General features: G+C 36.3%; 1 long non-coding RNA gene across 1 annotated transcript in view; it reads left to right on the forward strand.

Annotated features, from left to right (window-relative positions):
* Positions 1-2,322: 2,322 nt before the first annotated feature.
* The window catches only part of LOC113888567, a 31,762-nt gene continuing 18,295 nt past the window's right edge, over positions 2,323-15,789 (forward strand). Inside the window, exon 1 of the long non-coding RNA XR_003510012.1 lies at positions 2,323-2,420. This is a non-coding gene — a long non-coding RNA (uncharacterized LOC113888567). The remainder of the gene's footprint in view (positions 2,421-15,789) is intronic.

The raw sequence follows: 15,789 nt of genomic DNA on the forward strand, positions 1-15,789 counted from the left end.
CCATACCATCCATTTTAGTTCAGTAATTCCTAAAATGTTGATGTTTACTCTTGCAATCTCCTGTTTGACCACTTCCAGTTTACCTTGATTCATGGCTCTAACATTCCAGATTCCTATACAGTGTGTTTTTTACAGCATTGGAGTTTACTTTCACCACCAGACATGTCCACAACTGGATGGTGTTTTTGTTTTGGCTCAGCCTCTTCATTCCTTCTGGAGCTATTTCTCTGCTGTTTTTCAGTAGCATATTGGACACCTACTGACCTGGGGGTTTCATCTTTCAGTGTCAGATCTTTTTGCCTTTTCATACTGTTCATGGGATTCTTATGGCAAGAATGCGGAAGTATTTTTCCTTCTCTAGTGGACCACGTTTTTGTCAGAACTCTCCACCATGACCCATCTATCTTGGATGACCCCTGCATGGCATTGCTCATAGCTTCATTGAGTTACACTGATCCTTGTCATGATTTTTCTTAGTTTTCTGTGATTGTGGTTTTCATTCTGTCTGCCCTCTGATGGATGAGGATAAGAAGCTTGTGTAAGCTTTCTGATGGGAGAGACTGGCTATCAGGAAAAGTGGGTCTTTGGTCTGGTGGGCAGGGCCATGCTCAGTAAATCTTCCACTTTTCTGCTGATGAGTGGCTTGCTAATATTTTGGGGAGGGAATTTTATATCCATATTATTAATAATTAGTGGTCTTTAGTTTTCTTTTCTTGTGATGACTTAGTTTCCAGGATCAGGGTAATATTGGCCATAAAATGATTGGGAAGTATACCTACCTCTTGTTTTTTTTTTTTTTGAGAGAAACTATATTCTGATTATTGTTATCCCACATTGATCTGCATGAGAATTTAGAGTATCTTCCTCTTGACATTTTGTTTATAAGTCAAAACAAAGACAATTGAGAACGAAGAGGGAAACACCTCAGTTAAGGATCATGAATAGAAGTGGGTTTTGTTGCTAAGTATATTTTTTGCCAATTTAGTTGAGATTCTTTGGAGATTATAGAACAATAGTTCGTTGGTTAAAGACATTGTGGTATATTCATACTATAATGAGCTCTACAATCTTTAAATAGGTTGAAGAACATCTAAACGTATTGTTTTGTGGAAATATTTCCATAATATGCTATTAAGTAAGAAAAATACAGATTTGGTTATATATTATATGCTTTTGCATATATGTTCTTACATGCGTTAAAGGAAAATGAGGAATTATGCAATGAACTCTACTTTGTTTTATCTGGGGAATGAATTTTAGATAAACTACATGCTATCTTTAATCTTTCATCTTTGAATATTTACAAAAGCAATATATTATAAAAATATTTCCATTAAAAGTAGTTTTTGGACCACTAAATATTTGACTGAACAAGATATAGAATCTCTTTTTTCCTGACTTATGTGGGTTGTCTATTTTTTTTAAAGGTTCTAGCATATTTCGTTTTGAAATTAATTAATCTAATATTGCATATTCCTTTTTTACATGTTAGTCTTATCTCTTTTGTCATATTATGAGCTCTTTATATTTTTCTTTCTTTCTTTCCCCATTGTGATATTATGAAACCTTTCAAACATACAGTGGAGTTGAAAGAATTATACTGGAATACTCATATTATTATATGCTATACCATTTTATGAGTTTTGACTAAAGTATACACATGTAAAATTCAAACCTTATCAGAATATAGAATATTACCTTCACTTAGTAAAGTTCCTTTATGCTCTTTCTAGTCAGTTCTCCTCAAGTCAACCACTTGTCAAACCAAGTGATCAAAGTCAAAACAGTTCTGATTTTTTTCACCATAGGTTGTTTGCTTGTTTATATTATTTGTAATCATACTATACCTACTCTTTTGTGTATTGCTTCCTTTACTAGCATAATTGTTCTTGAGAATCATCCATGTTTTCGTTTCTGTCATTAGTTTTTTATTATTTAATTGTTGAGTTATTCTATTGTATGCATATACCACAGTTTTGATGTTTGCTTCTCTTGTTTGTCATTTGAGTTTTTTCTAGGTTGTTAAAGCTGTTAGGGGTGTACTTACACCAATTAATATGTGGACATATTCTTGTTATTTTCTTGGTTACATACATAGGAGTGAACTTTCTAGGTCATAGGACAGGTATATGTTTAGTTTTTAAAGAACTGCAACATGTTTTTCCAAGTGTTTGTGATTTAACACTCCTGCCAAACACCTTGGTGGTCTTTTTTATAAAACTAAATAATTATTTTAGTCATTCTGCTGGTTGGATAGTGGTATCTTGTTGTGACTTTAATTTTTATTTCCCTGATGACTATTTTCAGTATTTTCTCTTTCAGACAGTTCGGCATGGTTTTCCTTATCAGCCCACCACATTAGCCTTTGATCCAGTTCAGAAAATCTTGGCTATTGGGACGAGAACTGGTGCTATACGAATGTATCCTTAATTTTTGGTTCATTATTTACTATATTAATGCCAATTAAATTTCCTTAAATATTCAGGTAAGTGAAATATTTATGACCAAATAAATTTTATTGTTTCTTTAGACATGAGTAACCCATGTCATCAAATTAATTGGTATATTTTTAATGTTGTGAGATAAGTATTCATGTCCCTTTTAAAATCCTTGATATTGGTGATTTGTGTTTTGTGTTTTTTTCCCTGGTTAGTCTAGCTAGAAGCTTATTAACTGTACTGATTTTCATAAGAAGCAATTTTTGGTTTTATTGTTTTTCTGTATTATTTTCCTATATTTTATTTCATTGATTCCTGATTTGGTCTTTTTTATTTCCTTTCTATTGATTAATCTTGGGTTTCATTTTATCTTCTTCTTCTGGTGTTCTAAGGTGAAAACTGAGGTCATGGATTTGAGAAATTTCTTCTTTTCTAATATATGCCTGTAGAGTTATAAATATCCTCCCAGATTTTGTTTTAGTGTCATCCCAGTTTTGTAAATAAACTTTTAAGATAATTATAGACTTGTGCAGTTTTTAAGAAGTAATATAGAAGAATCCCATGTACTTTTTATCCGATTTCCCCCAATAGAAATATCTTAAACTATTAGTATACTACTGCTGTTGCTGCTAAGTCGCTTCAGTCGTGTCCGACTCTGTGCGACCCCATAGACGGCAGCCCACCAGACTCCCCCGTCCCTGGGATTCTCCACACAAGAACACTGGAGTGGGTTGCCATTTCCTTCTCCAGTGCATGAGAGTGAAAAGGGAAAATGAAGTCACTTAGTCATGTCCGACTCTTAGCGACCTCATGGACTGCAGCCTATCAGGCTCCTCCGTCCATGGGATTTTCCAGGCAAGAGTATACTACTACAACCAGGAAATTGATATACTCAAGGTAAAGAGCATTTCTATCACTGCAGAGATTTCTCATGTTGCCCTTTTAGAGCCGCATCCTTACCCTCCAGTTCCCTCAGCCTCATCTTTGACTCCTGACAATCACTTGTTTGTTCTTTGTTTCAATAATTTTGTCACTTTAAAAATGTTATATAAATGAAATCATACTGTATGTAACCTTTTGAGGTTTGCTTTTTTCACTCAGCATAATTCTCTGAAGACTCATTGAAGTTGTTGTATGTATTAATAGTTGAATTTTTTTTATTGTTGAGTAATGTTCCATGGTAGGGATGTACCACAGCTTGTTTAACCTTTCACTTGCTGAAGGATATCTGGATTTTCAGTTTCTGATTATGATTAAAGCAGCTATGAACATTTGTGTACATATTTTTGTGTGAACATAAATTTTCATTTCTCTTGTATAAATGTCCGGGAGAGCAGCTGCAGGGGTTGTGCAATAGTTGCATGTTTAGTTTTATGAGAAAATCCCAAACTGTTGTCCAGAGTGGTCATAACATTTTTATTCCCACCAGTAGTATATGAGTGATTCTGTATCTCTATATCATTACCAGCATTTAGTGTTACTGTAGCCATTCTGATCATTTTCTGGTGATGTCTCATTATGGTATTCTTGTATATTTTAGATACTAATCTTTTGTCAGATATATGATTTGCATTATTTTCTTCAGTCTTTTTCTTTTGTTTGTTATTTTATTTTAAACATTTAAAAAATTTAAGTAGTTAATTTGTAATGTATTAGTTTCTGACATACAGTAAAATGATTCATATATATATATATATCTTTTCTATTCTTATCCATTATAGTTTATTAACAAGATATTGTATATAGTTTCCTATGCTGTATGGTAGGACCCTGTTGTTTATCTGTTTTATATATACTAGTTTGTATCTGCTAATCATAAACTCCTAATTTATTGTTCCCCTGTCTATCCCTTTTAGTAACCATGTTTCGTTTCTATGACTGTCAGCCTGTTTCTGTTTTGTAAGTAAGTTCGTTTGTATCATATTTTAGATTCCACATATAAATGGTGTAATATTATATTTATCTTCTTCCAGTCTTCAGCTTATCTTTTCACCCACTTAATCGGACTTTTAGAGTCCAGTTTATCAGTTTCTCCTTTATAGATTGTGCTGCTTTGATATCACCTTTTAGAACTCTTTGTCTCACTTTGTATCTTATTTTCTTTTTTTTCCCTAAATTATAGTTATACATTTTATATTTAAATACAGATTCCTTTTTGAGTGAACTTTCTATTTGTATTGTCTTGTTTGCTTTTCATAGTAGGGTAGTACTGGATTCATAAAATGAACTGAGAAAGGTTCTCTCTACATCTGTTTTCTGGAATATTTTGTATAAAATTAGTGTTAATTCTTTCAATGTTTGTAAGTATTTTCTAATGGAGACTATGAGATTTTATATCACAGATTCACTTTTTAAAATTAGTTATAGGACTACTTTAGCATTCTATTTTATTTGGATAGTTTGTAGTCTGTCTTACTAGTGGTTTATAAATTTTTATTGTTTTTTTTTTGAGGAACTAGCTTTTGTTTAATTGCTTTTGTTTTATTCTTTCCATTTTATCCTGAATTATCTTAGTATTTCTTTGAGCTTATTTTGCTATTTTTTCCTAGTTTTTTGAAGTGGGAGCATGTTATTGATTTGAGAATTTTCATTCTCTTTTCTAAGGTGTACATTTAGTGTTATTAATTATCCTCCCAGCACAGTCTTAACTATTTCCACACGTTTTGATATGTGTGTTTGAATTTTCAGTCAGTCATATGTAGTTTTAAAAATTGTCTTTGAGACTTCTTTGAATCATCAATTACTTAGAAGTATTTTAGTTAAGTGGCAAGTGTTTAGAAATCAAAAACGAGAAAATTTCCAGCTTTGACTCCATTATGATCAGAAAACACACACTTATGATTTTAATTCTTTTAAATTTGTTGAGATTTGTTCTGTGGCCTAGGATATGATCTTTCTTGGTAGATACTCTATAGACTATGGAAGAACATGTGCATTCTTTTCCTTCTGAGTGGAATGCTTTATATTTGTCAACTAAATACTGGTTGATTGTGTTGTTGAGTTCTATATTCTTGCTAATTTTTGTCTGGTAATTCTTGTCAAATCCCTAGAGTAGAGTGAGTTAGGAACTCCAACTCTAATTATGGATATAATTAGAAATCTCTTTCTAGCGTCATTAGTTTTGGCTTTCTGTATTTTTAGGGTCTGTGGTTTGGTATGCACACATTTAGAATTGTTATACCTTCCATGGATTGACCCCTTTATCATTATGTAATGTTTTTACTTATCTCCAGTAATTTTCTTTGCTCTGAAATTGACCTTATGTGATGTTAGCATAGCTACTCATACTTTTTAAAAACAAATTAATGTTTACATGTTATAGCTATTTCTATCCTTTTACTGTAAACTTATGTCATTGTATTTGAAGTGAGTTTATTGTATATAGAATATTGTTTGATTATTTTCTTTCCTTTTTATTGAGATATAATGGACATAAAATGTTATCTTAGGGTTCATGTATACAACATAATTATTCAGTATCTCTATATATTGTGAAATGATCACCACAATAAGTCTAGTTAATGTGTCACCACACATAGTTACAAAAACTTTTTTTCTTCTGATGAGAATTTTAGAGATCTACCCTCTTAGCAGCTTTCAAATACACAGTAGAGTAATATTAACTATAATCACCATGCTGTGCATTACATCCTCAGATCTTATTTTATAATGAAAGTTTGACCTTTGGAGCGCCTTCATCGATTCTGCCCACCCCACACCTCTGAACTTGGCAACCACCAATCTGTTCCCTGTTTCTATGTGTTCAGTATTTTTGTTTGTTTGTTTTAGATTTCTGTTTTTTAGTGCGAGTGTGTAGTATTTGTCTTTCTCTGACTTGTTTCAATCAGCATAATGCCTTTGATGTCCATACATGCTGTCACAAATGGCTAGATTTCATTCTTTTAATATGGTTGAGTACCATTCTGTTTTATGTCTATGTATATCATATTTTCTTTATCCACTCATCCATCAGTGGACAGTTAGGTTGTTTCTATGTCTAGGCTATTGTAAAATAATTCTGGAGTAAATATGAAGGTACAGATATCTTTTTGAGTTAGATTTTCATTTCCTTCTGATAAATACCCAGAAGTAGAATTGTTGGATTGGGTGGTAGTTCTATTTTATTTTATTATCTTTTAAAAATATTTAAAATTTTGTATTGCAGTATAGTTGATTAACAATGATGTGTTAGTTTCAAGTGTACAGCAAAGTGATTCAGTTCTACACATATACGTATCTGTTCTTTATCAAATTCTTTTCCTATTTAGGTTATTGAAGCATACTGAGCCAAATTCTCTGTGCTATACAGTAGGTCCTTGTTGGCTAGCTGTTTTATTTTGTTTATTTTATTTTTTTTTTTAATTTTATTTTTAAACTTTACAGTATTGTATTGGTTCTGCCATATATCGAAATGAATCTGCCACAGGCATACATGTGTTCCCCATCCCGAACCCCCCTCCCTCCTCCCTCCCCATACCATCCCTCCGGGTCATCCCAGTGCACCAGCCCCAAGCATCCAGCATCGTGCATCGAACCTGGACTGGCGACTCGTTTCATATATGATATTATACATATTTCAATGCCATTCTCCCAAATCATCTCACCCTCTCCCTCTCCCACAGAGTCCAAAGGACTGTTCTATACATCAGTGTCTCTTTTACTATCTCATATACAGGGTTATTGTTACCATCTTTCTAAATTCCATATATATGCGTTAGTATACTGTATTGGTGTTTCTCTTTCTGGCTTACTTCACTCTGTGTAATAGGCTCCAGTTTCATCCATCTCATTAGAACTGATTCAAATGTATTCTTTTTAATGGCTGAGTAATACTCCATTGTGTATATGTACCACTGCTTTCTTATCCATTCATCTGCTGATGGACATCTAGGTTGCTTCCGTGTCCTGGCTGTTATAAACAGTGCTGCAATGAACATTGGGGTACACGTGTCTCTTTCAATTCTGGTTTCCTCAGTGTGTATGCCCAGCAGTGGGATTGCTGGATCATAAGGCAGTTCTATTTCCAGTTTTTTAAGGAATCTCCACACTGTTCTCCATAGTGGCTGTACTAGTCTGCATTCCCACCAACAGTGTAAGAGGGTTCCCTTTTCTCCACATCCTCTCCAGCATTTATTGCTTGTAGACTTTTGGATCGCAGCCATTCTGACTGGCATGAAATGGTACCTCATAGTGGTTTTGATTTGCATTTCTCTGATAATGAGTGATGTTGAGCATCTTTTCATGTGTTTGTTAGCCATCTGTATGTCTTCTTTGGAGAAATGTCTATTTAGTTCTTTGGCCCAGTCATTGGGCCAAATGATTGGATCATTTATTTTTCTGGAATTGAGCTCTAGGAGTTGCTTGTATATTTTTGAGATTAGTTGTTTGTCACTTGCTTCATTTGCTATTATTTTCTCCCATTCTGAAGGCTGTCTTTTCACCTTGCTTATAGTTTCCTTTGTTGTGCAGAAGCTTTTAAGTTTAATTAGGTCCCATTTGTTTATTTTTGCTTTTATTTCCAATATTCTGGGAGGTGGGTCATAGAGGATCCTGCTGTGATGTATGTCGGAGAGTGTTTTGCCTATGTTCTCCTCTAGTTTTATAGTTTCTGGTCTTATGTTTATTTATTTATTTATTTTTTTAAATTTTACTGTGCTTTGCTTTAGTGAACTTTATAGATATATTTTTTTTCCCTTGTTAATTTTCTGTTTAGTTGATCTATCCATAGGTGTGAGTGGGGTATTAAAGTCTCCCACTATTATTGTGTTATTGTTAATTTCTCCTTTCATACTTGTTAGCATTTGTCTTACATACTGCGGTGCTCCCATGTTGGGTGGATATATATTTATAATTGTTATATCTTCTTCTTGGATTGATCCTTTGATCATTATGTAGTGACCTTCTTTGTCTCTTTTCACAGCCTTTGTTTTAAAGTCTAATTTATCTGATACGAGTATTGTGACTCCTGCTTTCTTTTGGTCCCTATTTGCATGGAAAATCTTTTTCCAGCCCTTCACTTTCAGTCTGTATGTGTCCCCTGTTTTGAGGTGGGTCTCTTGTAGACAACATATGTAGGGGTCTTGTTTTTGTATCCATTCAGCCAGTCTTTGTCTTTTGGTTGGGGCATTCAACCCATTTACGTTTAAGGTAATTACTGATAAGTATGATCCCGTTGCCATTTACTTTATTGTTTTGGGTTCGAGTTTATACACCATTTTTGTGTTTCCTGTCTAGAGAATATCCTTTAGTATTTGTTGGAGAGCTGGTTTGGTGGTGCAGAATTCTCTCAGCTTTTACTTGTCTGAAAAGCTTTTGATTTCTCCTTCATACTTGAATGAGATCCTTGCTGGGTACAATAATCTGGGCTGTAGGTTATTTTCTTTCATCATTTTAAGTATGTCTTGCCATTCCCTCCTGGCTTGAAGAGTTTCTATTGAAAGATCAGCTGTTTTCCTTATGGGAATTCCCTTGTGTGTTATTTGTTGTTTTTCCCTTGCTGCTTTTAATATTTGTTCTTTGTGTTTGATCTTTGTTAATTTGATTAATATGTGTCTTGGGGTGTTTCTCCTTGGGTTTATCCTGTTTGGGACTCTCTGGGTTTCTTGGACTTGGGTGATTATTTCCTTCCCCATTTTAGGGAAGTTTTCAACTATTATCTCCTCAAGTATTTTCTCATGGTCTTTCTTTTTGTCTTCTTCTTCTGGAACCCCTATGATTCGAATGTTGTAGCGTTTAATATTGTCCTGGAGGTCTCTGAGATTGTCCTCATTTCTTTTAATTCGTTTTTCTTTTATCCTCTCTGATTCATTTATTTCTACCATTCTATCTTCTAATTCACTAATCCTATCTTCTGCCTCTGTTATTCTACTATTTGTTGCCTCCAGAGTGTTTTTAATTTCATTTATTGCATTATTCATTATATATTGACTCTTTTTTATTTCTTCTAGGTCCTTGTTAAACCTTTCTTGCATCTTCTCAATCCTTGTCTCCAGGCTATTTATCTGTGATTCCATTTTAATTTCAAGATTTTGGATCAATTTCACTATCATTATTTGGAATTCTTTATCAGGTAGATTCCCTATCTCTTCCTCTTTTGTTTGGTTTGGTGGGCATTTATCCTGTTCCTTTATCTGCTGGGTATTCCTCTGTCTCTTCATCTTGTTTAAATTGCTGAGTTTGGGAGTCCTTTCTGTATTCTGGCAGTTTGTGGAGTTCTCTTTATTGTGGCGTTTCCTCGCTGTGTGTGGGTATGTAGAGGTGGCTTGTCAAGGTTTCCTGGTTAGGGAAGCTTGTGTCGGTGTTCTGGTGGGTGGAGCTGTATTTCTTCTCTTTGTTCAGTCGCGCTGTGGGGAGGGAGGGAGGGATGCTGCAAACAAATGACACTGGCGTGCGCTCGCAGTGCCTCAGCCACACTGGGTCTGCCCCCGCTCACGGCGCGTGTAGCCTCCCTGCCCACACTGCTCAGGCTCTAGGTTGTTCCGCCGGGAACAATCCGAGGCTGGCCCTGGGTTGCATGCGCCTCCCAGGTCCATGCCGCTCAAGTTCAAGCACTCAGGTAGTCCTCAGAGGCGGAGACTCAGTTGGGCCTGCGTTTTGTGCTCTTCCCAGGTCCGAGCAGCTCAGGTGATGAGGTGTTTGGCGAGCGCCAATGCTGTGACTTATCGCCTCCCCGCCACTCGGTTATCTGGGTGTAAAACCGGTACACCTTCTCAGGCAGATGTTGACCGTCCAGACCCCAATAAGTTTTAGTTAGCAAAGAAGCCAGTTTTATAGATAATGTCTCTCTGGGGCTGCGATTGCCCCCTTCCGGCTCTGGCTGCCTGTCACCGGAGGGGGAAGGTCTGCAGCTGACTATCTCTGTTTAGTCCTTTGTTCCGTGCGCGGGCTGGCGGTGTCTTAGGTTAGGGCTGGCTTTTCGCATGGTAGATATCCCACAGTCTGGTTTGCTAGCCCAAATTATTTCGCTCAGATAGTGCTCAGGGTATTCAGGCCAGATTCTTACTCTCAGCGATGCAGCCCGCGCCGCGCCTCCCTGCCCAGCCCCCGCTTGCTAATGGCGGATGCAGGCGTCTGCGCTGCTTCTCCGCTGGGGGAGTTACCGTAGGGCTCGCAATCTGCGAGTTTTAATTGTTTATTTATTTTTTCTCCCTGTTATGTTGCCCTCTGTGCTTCCAAAGCTCGGCACGGATTTGGCAGTGAGAAGGTTTCCTGGTGTTTGGAAACTTCTCTCTTTTTAAGACTCCCTTCACGGGACGGAACTCCGTCCCTCCCTCTTTTGTCTCTTTTATTGTCTTTAATATTTTTTCCTACCTCCTTTCAAGGAGTTGGGTTGCTTTTCTGGGTGCCTGATGTCCTCTGCCGGCATTCAGAAGTTGTTTTGTGGAATTTACTCGACGTTTAAATGCTCTTTTGATGAATTTGTGGGGGAGAAAGTGTTTTCCCCGTCCTACTCCTCCGCCATCTTGGCGCCTTCCCTCTTATGTTTAGACCTTTAATCCATTTTGAGTTTATTTTTGTGTAAGGTGTTAGAAAGTGTTCTAGTTTCATTCTTTTACAAGTGGTTGACCAGTTTTCCCAGCACCACTTGTTAAAGAGATTGTCTTTTCTCCATTGTATATTCTTGCCTCCTTTGTCAAAGATAAGGTATCCATATGTGCGTGGATTTATCTCTGGGCTTTCTATTTTGTTCCATTGATCTATATTTCTGTCTTTGTGCCAGTACCATACTGTCTTGATGACTGTGGCTTTGTAGTAGAGCCTGAAGTCAGGCAGGTTGATTCCTCCAGTTCCATTCTTCTTTCTCAAGATCGCTTTGGCTATTCGAGGTTTTTTGTATTTCCATACAAATTGTGAAATTATTTGTTCTAGCTCTGTGAAAAATACCGTTGGTAGCTTGATAGGGATTGCATTGAATCTATAAATTGCTTTGGGTAGTATACTCATTTTTACTATATTGATTCTTCCAATCCATGAACATGGTATATTTCTCCATCTATTAGTGTCCTCTGATTTCTTTCACCAGTGTTTTATAGTTTTCTATATATAGGTCTTTAGTTTCTTTAGATAGATATATTCCTAAGTATTTTATTCTTTTCGTTGCAATGGTGAATGGAATTGTTTCCTTAATTTCTCTTTCTATTTTCTCATTATTAGTGTATAGGAATGCAAGGGATTTCTGTGTGTTGATTTTATATCCTACAACTTTACTATAATCACTGATTAGTTCTAGCAATTTTCTGGTGGAGTCTTTAGGGTTTTCTATGTAGAGGACCATGTCATCTGCAAACAGTGAGAGTTTTACTTCTTCTTTTCCAATTTGGATTCCTTTTATTTCTTTTTCTGCTCTGATTGCTGCAGCCACAACTTCCAAAACTATGTTGAATACTAGTGGTGAAAGTGGGCACCCTTGTGTTGTTCCTGACTTTAGGGGAAATGCTTTCAATTTTTCACCATTGAGGATAATGTTTGCTGTGGGTTTGTCATATATAGCTTTTATTATGTTGAGGTATGTTCCTTCTATTCCTGCTTTCTGGAGAGGCTAGCTGTTTTAAATATAGTAGTGTATACATGCCAATCCCAAACCTCATTATGTTTTTCATAGTGCTTGCACAATTTACAATCTCACTAACAGTGCACAAGGGTGCCCTTTTCTCTATATCCTTGCCAACAGCTGTTATTCCTTGTCTTTCAAATAATAGCCATTTTAAGAAAGAGATAATATCCCATTGCTGTTGAGCATTTCCCTGATAATTAGTGATGTTGAATGCCTTTCAATACCTCTTAGCTGTCTGTATGTCAGTCTTTTTCGCAAAAGTATCCGTTCAGATCCTTTGCCAGTTTTTAATTGAACTGTTTGTTTTGCTGTTGAGTTATATGAGTTCTTTATATATTTTGAATATTAATCCCTTATCAGACATGATTTGCAAATATTTTCTTCCATAGGATAGGTTGCTTTTTTATTTTGTTAACAGTTTCCTTTGCTGTACAGGAGCTTTTTAGTTTGATGTAGCCACACTTTATTTTATATTTTGTTGTTATGTTTTCCTTTTTGTGTCAAGTCTGAAGAATCATTGCCAAGAATGGTTTCCAGGAGTGTATTGCTTATATTTTCTTTTAGGAGTTTTATGGTTTCATGTCTTTTGTCCAAGTTCTTAATCCATTTTGAGTTAATTTTTGTATACAGTGTAAGATAGTGGTTCAGCTTAATTCTTTTACATATGGCTGTCCAGAAAACTCCAGTGATGCAGTTTTTCCTGCATCATTTATTGAAGAGACGTCCTTCTTCTGTTGAATATTATTGGCTTCCTTGTAAAATATTTGTTGACCAAATAGGCACTGGTTTATTTTTGGGATCTTGATTCTATTACATTGGTTTATGTGTCAGCTTTTATGCCAGTATCATATTATGTTGATTACTTATAGTTTTGTAATATAGTTTAAAATGAAGGAGTATGATAAGTCTAGCTTTGTTCTTATTTCTGAAGATTGTTTTGCTATTCGAGGTCTTTTGTAGTTGTGTACAAATTTTAGGATTATTTGTTCTGTTTCTGTGAAAAGTGCATGGGTATTTTTCTAGGAATTCCACTGAATCTTTAGATTGCTTTGGATGGTATGGACATTTTTAACAGTGTTAATCATTCCATGCATGAGCATAGTATATCTACCCTATTATTTATGTTTTCAGTTTCTTTCATCAGTGTCTTATAGTTTCCAGTATACACGTCTTTCACTTCCTTGGGTAAATTTATTCCTAGGTCTTTTATTCTTTTTGTTGTTGTTGTTGTTCTGTCACCCAACAGTCATATCCAGCTCTTTGCAACCACAGGGACTGCAGCTTGCTAGGCTTCCCTGTCCTTCACTATCTCCCAGAGCTTGCTCAAACTCATGTCCATTGAGGCAGTGATGCCATCCAACCATCTCGTAGTCTGTCGTCCCCTTCTCCTGCCTTCAATCTTTCCCAGCATCAGGGTCTTTTCTAATGAGTCAGCTCTTTGCATCAGGTACCAAAGTATTGGTGCTTTAGCATCAATCTTTCCAATGAATAGTAAGGATTGATTTCCTGTGGGATTGACTGGTTAATCTCCTTGCAGTTCAAGGAACTCTCAAGAGTCTTCTCCAACACCATAGTTGAAAAGCATCAATTCTTTGGTGCTCAGCCTTATGTGTGCTCCAACTCTCACATCTATACATGGCTACTGGAAAAACCATAGCTTTGACTAGATGGACCTTTGTTGGAAAAGTAATGTCTCTGCTTTTTAATATGCTGTCTAGGTTGGTCATATCATTTCCTCCAAAGAGCAAGCATCTTTTAATTTCATGGCTGCACTCACCATCTGCAGTGATTTTGGAGCCCAAGAAAATAAAGTCTCTCACTGTTTCTATTGTTTCCCCATCTATTTGCCTTGAGGCAATGGAACCCAATGCCATGATCTTGGTTTTTTGAATGTTGAGTTTTTTTTTTTCTTTTTTTTTTTCTAATTTTATTTTTAAACTTTACATAATTGTATTAGTTTTGCCAAATATCAAAATGAATCCGCCACAGGTATACATGTGTTCCCCATCCTAAACACTCCTCCCTCCTCCCTCCCCATACCATCCCTCTGGGTCGTCCCAGTGCACTAGCCCCAAGCATCCAGTATCATGCATCGAACCTGGACTGGCAACTTGTTTCTTACATGATATTTTACATGTTTCAATGCCATTCTCCCAAATCTTCCCACCCTCTCCCTCTCCCACAGAGTCCATAAGACTGTTCTATACATCAGTGTCTCTTTTGCTGTTTCGTACACCGGGTTATTGTTACCATCTTTCTAAATTCCATATATATGCGTTAGTATACTGTATTTATTGAATGTTGAGTTTTAAGCCAGCTTTTTCACTCTGCTTTTTTACTTTCATCAAGATGATCTTTAGTTCCTCTTTGCTTTCTGCCATAAGGGTGGTGCTATCTGCATATCTGAGGTTATTGATATTTCTCCCGGCAATCTTGAATCCAGCTTGTGCATCATCTAGTGGGGCATTTTGCATGATGTACTCTACATATAAATTAAATAAGCAGGGTGACGGTATACAGCCTTGACGTACTCCTTTCCCAATTCGGAACTAGTCCATTGTTCCATGTCCAGTTCTAATTGTTGCCTCTTGACCTGCGTACAGGTTTCTCAGGAGTCTGATCAGGTGGTCTGGTATTCCTATCTCTTTAAGAATTTTCCACAGTTTGTTGTGATCCACACAGTCAAATGCTTTAGCGTAGTCAATGAAGCAGAAGTAGATGTTTTTCTGGAACTCACTTGCTTTTTCTGTGATCCAGTAGATGTTGGCAGTTTGATCTCTGGTTCCTCTGCCTTTTCTAAATCCGCCTTGAACATCTGGAGGTTCTTGGTTCATGTACTGTTGAGACCTTGTTGGAGAACTTTGAGCATTACTTTGCTAGCATGTGAAATGAATGCTATTGTGCGGTAGTTTGAAAATTCTTTGCAACTGTCTTTCTTTGGGATTGGAATGAAAACTGACCTTTTTCAGTCATGTGGCAATGCTGAGTTTTCCTAATATGCTGGCATATTGAGTGTAGCACTTTCACAGTAGTATCTTTTAGGATTTTAAGTAGCTCTGCTGGAATTCTATCACTGCGACTAGCTTTGATCATAGTGTTGTTTGCTAAGGCCCACTCGACTCTGCATTCCGAGAGTCTGGCTCTAGGTGAGTGATTACACCATTGTGGTTATCTGGATTATTAAGATCTTTCTTGTACAGTTCTTCTGTATATTCTTGCCACCTCTTCTTAATATCTTCTGCTTCTATTAGGTCCATATCATTTCTGTCCTTTATTGTGCCCATCTTTGCATGATATGTTCCTTGGTATCTCTGATTTTCCTGAAGAGATCTCTAATCTTTCCCATTGTATTATTTTCCTCTACTTCTTTGCATTGTCCACTTAGGAAGGCTTTCTTATCTCTCCTTGCTATTCTTTGGAACTCTGCATTCAAATGGATATATCTTTCCTTTTCTCCTTTGCCTTTAGCTTTTCTTCTTTTCTCAGCTGTTTGTAAGGCCTCCTCAGGCAACCATTTTGCCATTTTGCATTTCTTTTCTTCAGGACGGTTTTGTTCACCTCCTCCTGTACAATGTTTCGAACCTTCATCCATAATTCTGCAGGCACTCTGTCTATCAGATCTGATCCCTTGAATCTGTTTGTCAGTTTCTCTGTATCATCATAGGAATTTGATTTAAGTCATACCTGAATGGCCTAGTGATTTTTCTAACTTTCTTCAATTTAAGTTTTTGCTGTTTTTGCTTATTTTGCTTTGTTTTGCTGTTTTGCTTCTTTTTGCTGACTCTATAGAGCTTCTTC

The sequence above is a fragment of the Bos indicus x Bos taurus genome, unplaced genomic scaffold (genome assembly GCF_003369695.1).
Source record: "Bos indicus x Bos taurus breed Angus x Brahman F1 hybrid unplaced genomic scaffold, Bos_hybrid_MaternalHap_v2.0 tig00000092_arrow_arrow_obj, whole genome shotgun sequence".
In the NCBI taxonomy this organism is placed as follows: Eukaryota; Metazoa; Chordata; class Mammalia; order Artiodactyla; family Bovidae; genus Bos; species Bos indicus x Bos taurus.